Genomic DNA, 13,798 nt, shown 5'->3' with positions numbered 1-13,798 from the left:
GCTTGGTGCTGGTATTGTTTGTTACTATTATTTTTATTTTATAGTTGTTTTTGTTGTCACTTTACATGTACGCGTTTCCGTCTCTTGGCGCATTGAGGCTACATCACTGAAAAGTCAGCTGGTTGTTGTTGAACTTTTATCTTGTTATTGCTGTTGTATTGCAGTTCAGTGCGGAATGTTAGAGTTATATGCATTTGTAAATGTGCGTGTGTGTTATTTTTATTTATGTTTGTATTTATGTTTATATTTTTATTATTATATTATAGAAACCTGGGTTAAACTCTACCTCTCTCACACATGGGTCTTTTTGTATCTTTCAGAGAAAATAGAAAAAAACGCATACAAGTGGTGTGCCTAAAAACATAGCATAAAAATATGTATCGTATAATTTCCATCCAAGCCTCATACATACATAAATCAAGTATTAATTTAAAGTTAAATTTAAAAGTCTTCCGATGTGTTGGTTGGTTGTACAGCACAGAAATCCAGGGCCAATTATAGGCTCGGGTATTGCAGTGATTCTACGGCCTCGTGAAAAAAAGAATGCGCCCTCAACGGCTGCATAACAACTACGAGTAAATGCCTTCTGAATGAGTAGAAAAAGGCGCCGTTGGCATAGAATTCCTTACTAAACTGAGAAACAATGAGCTGCGATTGAAGATTGGTTCGATCACGCGATAATCAATACACCAAATAGAGTAGTAGCTATATACCGTTGCCTATGGTTACTCCTTATATAGGTGGCGCAAAATTAGTCAGCCTATCGGAAGATTTATAATAATTTTTACTTGCGTCGTACGCCAATAATTTTTGACACTTGTGAGCTACACAGCCGCAGTATAAAAACAGACAAGCAATGGAGCACTTAAAGGTCCAAACAGAGATTTTCTTCACTGAAAATAATTCGAAAATAACTAAAAATAATTTTTAGTTTTTGTTTTAGTAAAAAGTTTATTCAAAAACAAAAATTGAATTCATTTTGCGCTCCCATGTATGTCTCCGGTGAGGTAGGGGATAGAAGTTCAGAACACTTTCTCTTTTTTTCGGCATTCTCTGACATTGACTACATAAAGGAGGTCCATTTCTTGGTGATAAGTTGCATTTTCTTTGCTGCAGAAAGCGTTCTAGTTGCAGTGCTTTTGTAATAGATTTAAAGGGCACATTCAAGAATCAAACAAAAAAAATTTAAACTTGCGGAAACAAACAATTTCAAAAATATTTAATTCTTTAAAAGGAAATAATTTCGCATACAAAAATTTCTGAAAACTGAAAAAAATTTTATTAAAAATCAAACAAACAATCCAAATTTTCGAAAAAATGTATTCACTTTGTAAAGTTGTATTTATTTTTTTATAAAATATAATTTAATTTATTATAAAATATTCCACTTGTATTTTTAACCGTAATAAAAACCTCGGAAAACTAAAAATAAATACCAATACAGAGAAATAAATCATTAATCTATACTATAAAGGTGAATATCTGTACGTTGTCCGCGCATCACTACGAAACGACAACACCAAATGTCGTAAAAACTTGTATGTATTCATATTTTCAATGAAGGTTACAGGCATTTTTTTATGATGGAACTCCCTTCCCACAACCCCTAGGCTGCGCCACCACTCTTATTCGTCACTAATAATCGAATATTTACTTAAATTTAATCTAAAAAATCTTAGTTTTTCCTATTTCCCACCATTCATAGCACACTCTAGACTTCATAATCCGCATAAACTGTTCAACTATGACCCAAATGCAAAGTTCAAAAACGGTTTGACATCGAAAATTAATAAAAATAATTTTCTTAATATTTTTCTGATTAGTTGTTTTGATTTTATTCAACGAGGAATAGCAACGGATGCCGGGTAAAAGCATTTAAAATTTCAGAGACAGGAATGTGAATTATTTGCTACTAAAAAATTATTTCATTTATTTAATAAAAAATTATTTTCTATGAAATTATTGTTTGTAATTCTTTTATATACATATGCTAAATCCCTCAAAACTACTCCTACGTGAGCGCGGCCGCGGGTTAAAGCTAGTAATTTATAAAATATAAGTATGCTACAAATTTTAAAAATATAATAGGGCAAAATTTCACAAAAAAAAATTTTTGTTTTTCAAAGCAGAAAAAAAAAATTATTTAAATTCCAAAGCAAGACAATCTTTTTTATAATATATATTTAATATATGTATATATAATTGGCGCGTACATCCTTTTTGGGTGTTTGGCCGATCTCCTCCTCCTATATCTGGTGTGCGTCTTGACGTTGTTGCACAAATGGAGGGGCCTACAGGTTCCAGCCGACTCCGAATGGCAGAAAATTTTTATGAGGAGCTTTTTCATGGCAGAAATACACTCGGAGGTTTGTCATTGCCTGCCGAGGAGCGACTGCTATTAGAAAAATGTTTTTATTCTTAATTTTTGTGGTACACCGAGATTCGAACCTACGCTCTCTCTCTGAATTCCGAATGGTAGTCACGCACCAACCCATTCGGCTACGGCGGTCGCCTTGGTTCATATAAAAATTAATTTGCTTGAAATCTGTTGCTGGTTTTTAATTTTTTTTAACATTTTTCGACTAAACGCCATTTATTATTGTATAAACAAGGTGGCACAAAATTAATCATCCAATTGTGTTTCTGAATAATTTTTTTACTAAATAAAAAATAAGTTTGAGTGATGGAAGTTTTTATTTGCTAGGTTCAGCTCACAGAGAAAGATATGTTTTACGTGCAGACTATTTAGCTAAAAAGGAACGACTAGAGTTTTATCTAAAAAAATATTTTGAGTAATGGAAATCTTGACTTTAACCTTTACGCGCTCCATTGCTTGTCTGTTTGTATACGGCAGTGTCTAGTTGACAAGTGTCAAAATTTGATTGACGTACGACCACATTTGCTATAATTATTATTAATCTTCCGCTAGGGTGATACATTTTGCGCCACCTTGTATAAATGTGCAATATATGCCTAACTAAGTAGTTAGGTGAAATGGTTGAAATACCCAATCAGCACTAAAGCTGACCTCCAACAGGCAGCCACAGCTTATGATGTAATGGAGAAGATTGATGGAATTTAGGTTGGCGCATTGCCACAGCCTACCGAAGAAAGGAGCACCCAGTGATCTTAATCGTCTAGCTGCTAAAAGTAGAGTTTATCGGAGTATTCATAATTGGATGTAGCATTTACGCTAGCGCTTCATTTTATTGCGTTACTTAAAATATTTTTAAAATACTTCCAAACCCATTAAATCAACGGAAAATGCGCAGAAAGTGCAAAAATAATAACTGTCTGAGATTTGAGTAGTTTTTAAGTGCTTTTTTAGCGAAATTTTGTTCCTTTTTTATGAATGTAGCAATGGAAATTGCTTATTTCCAAACTACTCCATTTTTCTGAATCAATTCTCGCTCTCGTATGGTAACTGCGGTACTAGCAAAATGCGGTTTTCTAGAAAATATCAGTAACCACATGTGTATGTATGTATGTGTGTACACATATACTGTAAAATGTATGTATGTATATATAAATGCGTATATATGTACGAGTGCGTAATACGGTTTTTATACTCGCAAGGGTAACAAAAACATTCAAAATATGGAAAAAGCGTGCATAGAAACTGTTCATAAAATTAAAAACAAACAGTTTATGCAGCAAATTTTATCTGCGTATAAACTCACATCTACAAATATACAGATGCGTCATGCAGACGTTAGTGGTGGTTACAACTTTTTATTGGGTGGGCATTTGGCAGAAAATAACACAGTGGCCTCAACCAAACCAAGCATTAGTAGCCACGTGTAGTAAAACGAATTTCCCTTCACTTCATCATAGTTTTTTGTTTTTTACAGTTTTTGGCCAAAAACGCAATTCATTTACTTGAAATATTTTACACTAATTTATTTGAAAAATTTGTACGTAGTTTCTACGGGAAAATTTAGCGAACTACTCTTTTACAAAACATTTCAAATGCGTAGTTAGAAGGGTGAAATGTTTTACTTGAAGGACTATTTCCGACACTTTTTTAAATTGAGTTTTATGTAGTTCCCTAAAAGGCCAGTTAGAGAATTCTACAATTTAAAGAAAATAAAATTGTTCAATAGAAAAGTTTGCTTAGCTGAAAAACTCTGAGTGATGAAAAACGAAGTGTGCATTTCCACAGTTGTTCTAGCTACCCTGTCGGAGCGACTCGAGATGTACGGGCGTCACCTGTCTGTTAGTTGGCTAAATGGCAGTCCAGAGTATTGTTTACAAGCGCGCGGAAGCATTTTGCCGAGAATAAACTCCCAAAAAGAAAACCAGTAATGGATTTCAAACGTGATAGTGCATTGCATTATATTTGGCTGGAAAATCCCAACCAGCGATTGTTCTTGAGCTCGAACACATTAAAGTAAATAAAGTTTTTGTTTGTCGCACCATTACTCGTTACAATGATACTGGTAGCATCGCGAAACGTCATGGAGGTAGTCATCGAAAGACTGCAACGTCGCGTGAGATGGTTCAAAAAGTGAAGAAGCGACTTGAGCGAAACCCCCGACGAAGGGTCAATCAAATGGCGAAAGCACTGAAAATATCTGACAGTAGCATTCACCGCATACTGAAATATGACCTCGAAGTCAAGCCTTACAAGATCCAAAAGGCGCATGATCTCACACCAAAGCAGCAACAAGTCAGACTTAAGAGAGCTAAGGTGTTGCTTTGCTTGGCCGAAAGACAAGCATTTCGGTGACAGACCATGGACGTTTCAACAGGACTCGGCACCGTCTCACAAAGCTCGAGTGAACCAAGAATGGCTAAATAACAACGTTCCGAACTTCATAACCTTCACCCAATAGCTCTGAAATTCACCAGCCGCGAATCCGATGGATTATTCTCTTTGAGCCATTTTGGAGAGCAGGGTCCAAACTAAAAGTTTCACCAGTTTCGACGCGCTGAAAAAAGTCATTGTCCGCGAGTAAGATAAAATACCTGCAAGTCATTTTCGGGAAGCTTGCGATTCGTTTCTAGACCGTCTCAAGGCCAAAGCCAAGGCAAAATTTGGTCATAACGAGCAAAAGTAAATTGATTCCTAATTTTGTATTATTGGAAATTACGAAAGAAAAAATAATATTGGAAATTACATCCCAAAATGCTACGAGAACATCCCGGAAAATCCCGAAAAGCCCTACTTTACAATCCCGAAATTTTCGAATTACGAAAAAAAATAATAATGGAAATTACATCTCAAAAGGTTCGAAGAATATATGCTGTTCCGGGATCGTAATTATATCCCGGAAATCTCGATTTTCTCACTTTACAATCCCGGAAGTTTAGAATTACTGAAGAATAAAAAAAAAAGAAAAAGGAAAGAAAAACATAAAAAATTCGTGCCTGATCGGATTTGTTTTCAAAAATTTCTATTTTTTTAAACAATAATTATTGGTTTTTTTCTCGAAAATCTGAAAAATATTTCCAGAGGCCGCCATATTGTTAATTTTTAAAGACAAAAAAGCTTCGATCAGGCATAAGATTATCTATTAATAAAACTATATTAATTTCTCTTATCCGATTGATTTTAGATGAATCTCCAAGGGCTTGTGATGATCACCGCAAGGAACTTCTGGAGAAACGGTATCCACACAAACAGCGATAACTTTTACAATTATAAATTTTTTTTTTAAAGTTTGCTAAAGTCAAGCCGAAACATGATGTATTAATGCTTTGTTTTTATTTTTGTAAAATAAAGCAACTGACTAGCAAAAAAAAATTATTAAAAATCATGATTTTTTCGGGCCTTTGACTACCCCTAACCCCTTAAAAATTTAAATAAGTTAAATATATTTTTTAAGATTTTATTAACAACAGCAAATATGCATATTATTTATAGAATACCTATATAAATATTCACCACATTCTAACTTTCCCAGACCTTGCAGAGAGTTGCTGGTCCTACACAGGACACGCATGACTGGAATTATATTCAGTCGCCCTTTTACTGCATTCATGCATGTAAGTTCATTTACTTTGCACTAAAGGTAAAGTTTTCAAAATTTTAAAGATTTCGAAAATATTGCCAAGCCTCTTCTCCCACCAAACTTAAAAACCCTAGTGCATCCACATGTCTTTCTCGTCTATAAAACGGCACGAAGTACGCAAAATCATACTAAAATTCAATTAAATCTATCAGAAATAGCATTGAAAAAAGTGTGGCAGAAGAATTTCTGCAAGGGCGAAATGGAAAAGAAAACATTTACAAAGACGATACCCTGAATGAATTTCAACTTTTTAAAAGTTATCCAGAAAAAACCAATTGAAATTGTCGTGAAAAAATTACCAACATGACCAACTGATTGCGCGTGACTGGTGTGTAACAGTTGGTTAAACGAGTAGCAGAATGAAAAACTATCAATAAACCACGCTGACATGTCTTGCCAGTTGGAAGAAGCCAGAGAATGATAGCAAACGAAGTCCGGCAGCGACTCAGGCGGAGAGTAAGAAGAAAAAAAGCAAAGAAATTAAAAATAAAAATCAGAGACTATGCCAGGCAAGTAACAGTAGATGCCGGGCTATGCATCAAGAATTAAAAGGAGGATGGCAAAAGTTCGCAAGCAACCCTAGCATATTTCTTTTCTTTCAATTTAGCGTCACGCAATGCAGTTTTTATTAAATTGAAGTGAATTTAAATGATTCAAGTTTTTAGAATTTTCTTTGCCAACCGCCTTTTAGCAGAGTCTGGTAGCTGTTAGGGTTATAAAATTAACTTTTTTATTAAACATTCTTACAGCCTAATTCACTTAATTAAATATGGTAAACAAATCAAGCTTTAATTTTACAATATTATCATTAAAGTTAATGATGTTACAATAATTGTTACAAAATCGCGCAGATCGCACAAGAAGTTCATTAAATGAATAATTAGTGGTATTATTAGAAATGTTGAATAAACGATTAATTCTTAGACTATAAAAAGTAATATGGCCTTGAATTTGGCTTAATAACTCCTTACAATCGATATTACCATTAATGATATTATACAGGGTTTGATTGAAAAGTAATGAGCCTTGTTTTTTTAAGCAGTTTTATTAAACCTTTTGGCTTATACAACTAATATTCTTCAAAATAGGACCCTTGAGCTTCAATACACCGCTGGTAGCGGTCCTTCCACTGCAGGAAACATTTTTTAAACTCATCCGCCGGAATCGCGTTCAATTCGGCTGTCACAGTTTTTTGGATCGCCTCGATGGAGTCAAAACGCCTCCCCTTCAGCTTTCTTTTCAGGCGCGGGAACAAGAAGAAGTCCGGAGGGGACAGGTCTGGGCTGTAGGGGGGGTAGGGAAGCACCGGAACCCCCATTTTGGCCAATGCATAGGTGCAGAGGAAGGCGGTGTGTGCCGGTGCATTGTCGTGATGAAGGGTCCAATTGTTGACCGAAGGAGAACTTCTTTGTAAAATGCCGCGTTTACAGCGCTTCCTGGAGGTACAAACTGTTTAACTTTACGCAAAATTTGATCGAGTAACGTTGCTCCAACGATCGCTGCATTTTAGCCACTGCAAAATCCTAATACACTTTTAAAACTGCTTTCACGCGCGGAGCGTTGCTGACTGCACCGCTGTTGCCAGCGAGCTCGGACCGGTTTCTAGTGGAAGGGGAAGGCTCAACTATCATTTTCCCCCACTAGCCGATTCGGTTGATCGCTTGGCAGACGCTCCAAAGACTCATTACTTTTCAATCAGACCCTGTAGACAAAGATTATTAAGAAGTATATTCGCCTATCATGTAATGACTGTAAGCCAAGCAATTTACGGCGACTTATATAAAGGGCAGAATAATCTTGCCAGTCTATTTTAAACAACAATATTTTTGAGAAAATATTTTGTACATTTTCGATTTTCTTCGAATGTACCTCATAGCATGGGTTCCATATTAATGAACAGTACTCTATGCGGGAACGTACAAAGGAGAGAGATTTCAACGTTTGAGGGTCTTTCAAATCAGTGGAATTTCTTCTGCTGAAACCAACCAATGCAAATACTTTAGATATCACATAATCAATAAGTTTAGTGAATGAAAGTTTAGTATCAAAAATAATACAATACAAAGATCTTTCATTTCCTACTTCCTACTTAGGATACAGTTATTTCATTTGTAGTTAACAAAAAAGTAATTTGGTTTTCTGATATATGGTAAAATAAAACATTTATTGACATTCAGCCATAAATGGTTTGATGAGCACCAATTTTGAATGGCATCGAGATCCGACTGTAACTTTTGACTATCTTTTAAGTTATGTACCTCTTGGAGGAGGCTGCTGGCAATTTGATAAAACCTTATTTATATGTTCAAATAACTTCTTTTGTATTATTTGATCGAATAACTTAGCAATAGTGCTCTGCTTGACAATAGGCCTTTAGTTACAGACGTTATTCCGATCACCCGATTTATAGACTGGTTCAATCCAGCAAAGTTTCCATGAATCGATAAAAGTTCCACTATTTAAACACATTTTGAATATCAAGAAAAGATGACGAGCTAGTAAATCGGCGTCAGTTTTAAAAAGATGTGGTGAGAATCCCTTACTATCTGATCTAGCGCTGGCCTTAAGTTTAGAAATCGCCAGAAGCACATCATCGTTACTAATCTCAAAGAAGCTGATAGTTAGCAAAGGTGAAGCTGGTAGGGTAGGAAATAACGTGGTGTTATATCTATCTGAAAAAATTGAGCAAATAAGTTACATGAACTTTGGGTATTATCAGAAACACTTCCATCGTATTCTAAACTAATAGGACTATGAATAAGTTCGTGCGGTTTTTTTTCGAAATTTGAAACTTTATTGACGTAAAATGGTTACAAATTTAATATTCAAAATATTGTCCATCGCTTACTACTACTTTTTCCCATCTTTCTGGCAATTCACGGATTCCCTTTGTGAAAAATTCGGTCGGTTTTGCCGCAATCCACGAATCGATCCATTTTTTGACTTCATCGTAATTACGGAAGTGCTGGTCAGCCAGGCCATGTTGCATCGATCGGAAGAGATAGTAATCGGATGGCGCAAGGTCTGGACTATACGGCGGGTGGGGTAGGACATCCCATTTGAGCGTTTCTAAGTATGTTTTGACCACTTGTGCAACATGTGGCCGAGCATTGTCATGTTGCAAAATAACTTTGTCGTGTCTATCGGCGTATTGCGGCCGTTTTTCTCGCAGTGCTCGGCTCAAACGCATCAATTGTCGTCGGTAGACATCCCCCGTAATCGTTTCATTCGGTTTCAGTAGCTCATAATACACAACACCCAGCTGGTCCCACCAGATACACAGCATAACCTTCAGGCCATGAATATTCTGCGCCGACGTCGATGTTGAAGCATGGCCAGGGTATCCATACGTTGCCCGACGTTTTGGATTGTCGTAATGGACCCACTTTTCATCGCCAGTCACAATTCGATGCAAAAAACCCTTTCTTTTGTGCCGTTGAAGCAGTTGTTCGCATGCCATAAAACGGCGTTCAACGTCTCTTGGCTTCAATTCATACGGCACCCAATGGCCTACCTTTCGGATCATTCCCATGGCTTTTAAACGTTTGGAAATGGTTGATTGATCAACTCCCAAAGTTTTTGCAACCTCTTCTTGCGTTTGAGCCGGATCTTGATCGAGCAATTCCTCCAATTCGGTATCCATGAACTTTGGCGGCGCACCCTCGCGTTCTTCGTCTTCCAAGCCAAAATCACCACTTTTAAAGCGTGCAAACCACTTCTGGCACGTTCGCTCAGATAGAGCATGCTCACCATAAACTTCCACCAAGATACGATGACTTTCGGCTGCTTTTTTCTTCATATTAAAATAATGAAGAAGAATTCCCCGCAAAAACACATTATTTGGCACGAAATTCGACATTTTCAAGTGTGGTAAAAATATTGTTGTTTACGCTTCAAATAAAAAACTTATACTGACGTTTGTGCCTTACGACAGTAGCTCTCCAATGAATGTTTGGAAATGTGGATCGATGGAATAATAATCAAGTTACGCCATCTGTTGTAAAACCGCACGAACTTATAAATAGACCTATTAGCAGGAAAACCCGTAGTTTTTCTTTTGGTTTTAATGCAAAAGTGTGATTAGACCTAAGCAGCTTAAGATGAACGCATACTTCAAGCAAGTGCCAGAGCACAGGTAGAAGAGCTGGATCAGCTCAATCAATTTTAGTATTTCTTCTATTTTATTGAGTTCTGCGTCGTGCCACTGCTCACATAGTCAACATGTTCTGCTGATTCTTGTGCCTCTTTGCAGAGTCTGCAGGAAGCGTTTTCTATCGCACCTATCTTTTTCATGTGATAATTAAGTTTGCAGTGTTCTGTTAGTAGTTCAATGTAAAGTTTTATTCCCTTTCTGTTTAGGTTAAGGATTGCTTCTGTCTTTATCCGTTCTAGATCTATGAATCTTTTTGATTGCTGCATGCCCGATTGGGCTCTCCAGTAATTGATTAGGCCTCGTTTTACCCCGCAGAAAGGTTCTGCACCCCTTTTTCGCTAAAGTGTCCCCAATTTCATTCTCTTCGTGCCCTTCATGTCCCGGAACCTACATCAAGGTAACAAAGCTTCTTGATGCTAGGGTATTGAGGATTTTAAAATATTCCCAGACCAACTTTGAATGGAATGAGAAGCTATCTGTCAAAGAGAATGTTAATATTGGCACCGCGCGTACCGCTCCGTAGACATTCTCTGGCACACAAGGCGTGGTCCTCCGCCTGGAAAAAAGAAGTGGTTTTCCCATTGCAACTGCTTTTTTTGAAATATGGCACGACAATTTCAGCCCCGGCACTACCGTCTTCCATTTTGGACCCATCAGTAAACCACACCTGTGCGCCCTGTTTTAGGAGTATTCTTGGAGAATTCTAGTTTCCTTTCCATTTTGTCGTGAACTGTCAGGCACGGAGAGTTCCGGATTGAACCCAGAATCCTTACATGTCCCCTGTAATATTGCCTTCTTTGAGATGGAGTAGATTAGGAAGCCTTAGAGCTGCACTGATTGACATCTCTTTGGCTACAAGATATAGTGGAATGAGTCAACTGACCATTCCTAAAGCCTGAGGCATGTTCGCATTGCTCCCGTAATGCTGAGACAGGCTAGTCTGTATACCATGTTAAGTGTTATCTGGCCACCATACCCGACAGGCATAGGTGATCATTGGCTCTATTATTGTCTTATAAGGCCATGCCATCATCTTTGGCCGCAGACCCCATGTTTTACCGTATAGCCTTTGGCATACGTATATTGCTCTTAATGCTTTGTTTGTGATGTAATTGATTTTTCCAGGTCAAGGTTTTATCACGGACTACTCCCAGATATTTCATGTCCCCAGATAGAGTTAAGTTGGCGTCCCCTAGTTTATTTCCGTCTTCGGGTGAAGGGTACCACACAAGTTTTCTTCGGATTTAACGAAAATCCTTTCTCCCGACACCAGTTTTGCGTAATGTCGAGAGCTAGTTGCATGTGATCAGTTATAGTAGAGTCAAATTTGCCTCTAACCATGATGACTAAATCGTCAGCAAAGCCCTGAACTTCGTATCCGAGATCGTCGAGAGTCTGTAGGAGCTCGTCAATTATCAATAGCCAAAGGAGCGGTGATAAAACGCCTCCTTGGGACCAACCTTTGGTTGACTAGACACATAATCTTTTTGGCCCAGTTTCAAAGATTGTCATTCTATTCCTCAGCATATTGAGAACCCACGTTATGATTAGTCTATCTACGATTATTTCCTTCCTAACCATACCTTCCTCAATAGAACTGAAAGAAGCATTGTCGAATGCCCCCGTAATGTCAACCGATGTACAGAGGGCAATCTCCTTACCAGCCAACGCCTTTTCGATCTTGGTCGTAAGGCTATGTATGGCAGTTTCTGTCGACTTGCCTGACTGGTAAGCGTATTGTTCAACATGGAGAGGCGAATCCCTACGATAAGCATCTCTAATATACTGTATTGATCAATTATTTTTACCATAGCTTTGAGCAGGAAAGAAGTTAGGCTTATGGGTCGAAAGACTTTTGGCGTGTGATCCGCCTTTTTGCCTGCTTTCTGAATGAAAGCTACCCTGGCTTACTAAAGATAGTAAAATAAATACAAAATTATAAACCAAATTTAAATTGTTAATTAATAAGAAATTTGTTGTCGGCGAGTGTAGATGCCGCGTATTCGCCTATTTTAAGAAACTTGAAAGAATATAATAGAGCCTTGAATACCACTGAATTTACTAAAAAATAAATTCAGATTATTATAAAAAGAGTTGTTTCTAATTTCAATTCTTGTTTTAGTTTTATCATATCAATAGACTGTAAGAAACTTATATTTCTGGGTTATAAAAACAGTGTATTTGTGGACAACTTGAAAGAAAACATAATTAGCTTTTATTTTGAACAAAATTAAATGAAACTTCACGAACATTACACAACACAAACTTATTATGTATCTACGAAATCATTCAATCAAATTTCCATTAGTTGCAATAACCTCCTCGACCCGGATGCGGAAATGATTGCTGGCCCGAATAAAATTATCCTCATTTATATTGACCAAAACGGTATTAATTCAAGTCTTCAGAGAAAAAATGGTCTTACGAGCATGCTTATTGGTTTCACGCTCAACTACGTCCCATACGTAGTAATCCAGGGGATTTAGATCTGGGAAGTTGGGCGGTCATAAGTTCGGTGTTATGTGGCCATGGAAATTTTCAACCATCCAATCTGGGGTCGCCATCGCTTTGTGTGAAGGAGCAGAGTCTTGCTGAAAAATGTATGAGCTGTCATCAAGTATAGGATAAAAACAACTCACTAAAGGTGACAAGCGAATGGAGTGCCATTTTCGAAGTCAAGAAAAAAATTAGCTAAGAAGCGTTGATTTTACTTTAAGCAGCAGCAGCTTATACGAGAGAAGAAAAGCACTGGCCTATAAAGTATATCGAAACTCTGCCACAGTTGTAAGCAAATGGGAAACTCAATCGCTTAAGAAGGTCCTCAAAGTGTAGAAATCCTCTTTTTTAATCCGTGTGATCCATCAATACGTGCATTTTTCGACCTTAACCTGCTAATTACAGCCATAACAAAAACTATCAAACATAAAATTTTTTTGAATGGTTTAATTTACTCCACCTTAAGTGGCGCTTTTACATGTAAAGCCACCATATGTTGCAACATTGTCTGTCACGCAACATTGTCTGCCCGAAATGTCTTTATATAAACACGTACATGTTTTTACATGGGCTCACATAGAATTTCATGTAGACATACAAACATTCATAATGGTACATCCTGCATGCTTTGTTGTGGCTACTTCTCGGGTCAATGATGATGAATCGTCATTGTAACAGCCACAAGACCACAACAGCAGCAAACAAGAGCATTGCAGACAATATAAAAGAATATGTAGTTACATATGTATGTATGCGACCATATATGTATGTATGTATTGTAGTATGTAGGCATCAGGCGTATAAGTGGGGATAGACAAAAGAGAATTTAATTCTTTAAAAACAATTCTTAAAAATTGTTTGCATTTATCTTAACGTATGAGCCCTGAACTTTACCGCTGGATAGAGCGCATCCAAAAAAATTTTTTTTTTTACTTATTCACCCCTCTTGGGAGAATAGGGCCAGACAAGACTCTTCCATCGTACACGGTTCTGTTCTGTTGTTTTTGCGCCGTCCCATGTGATGTCGACATCGACCTTCTTCAAGTATTTTTTTTTGTCGACCCCGACCTCTGCTCCCTTGCGCGTTGCAGTCCAGTGCCATTCTCGTGATGCTATTTGGTGATTTTCTCAATGT

This window comes from Anastrepha ludens, chromosome 3, assembly GCF_028408465.1.
Source record: "Anastrepha ludens isolate Willacy chromosome 3, idAnaLude1.1, whole genome shotgun sequence".
In the NCBI taxonomy this organism is placed as follows: Eukaryota; Metazoa; Arthropoda; class Insecta; order Diptera; family Tephritidae; genus Anastrepha; species Anastrepha ludens.
This window is presented reverse-complemented; position numbering follows the sequence as displayed.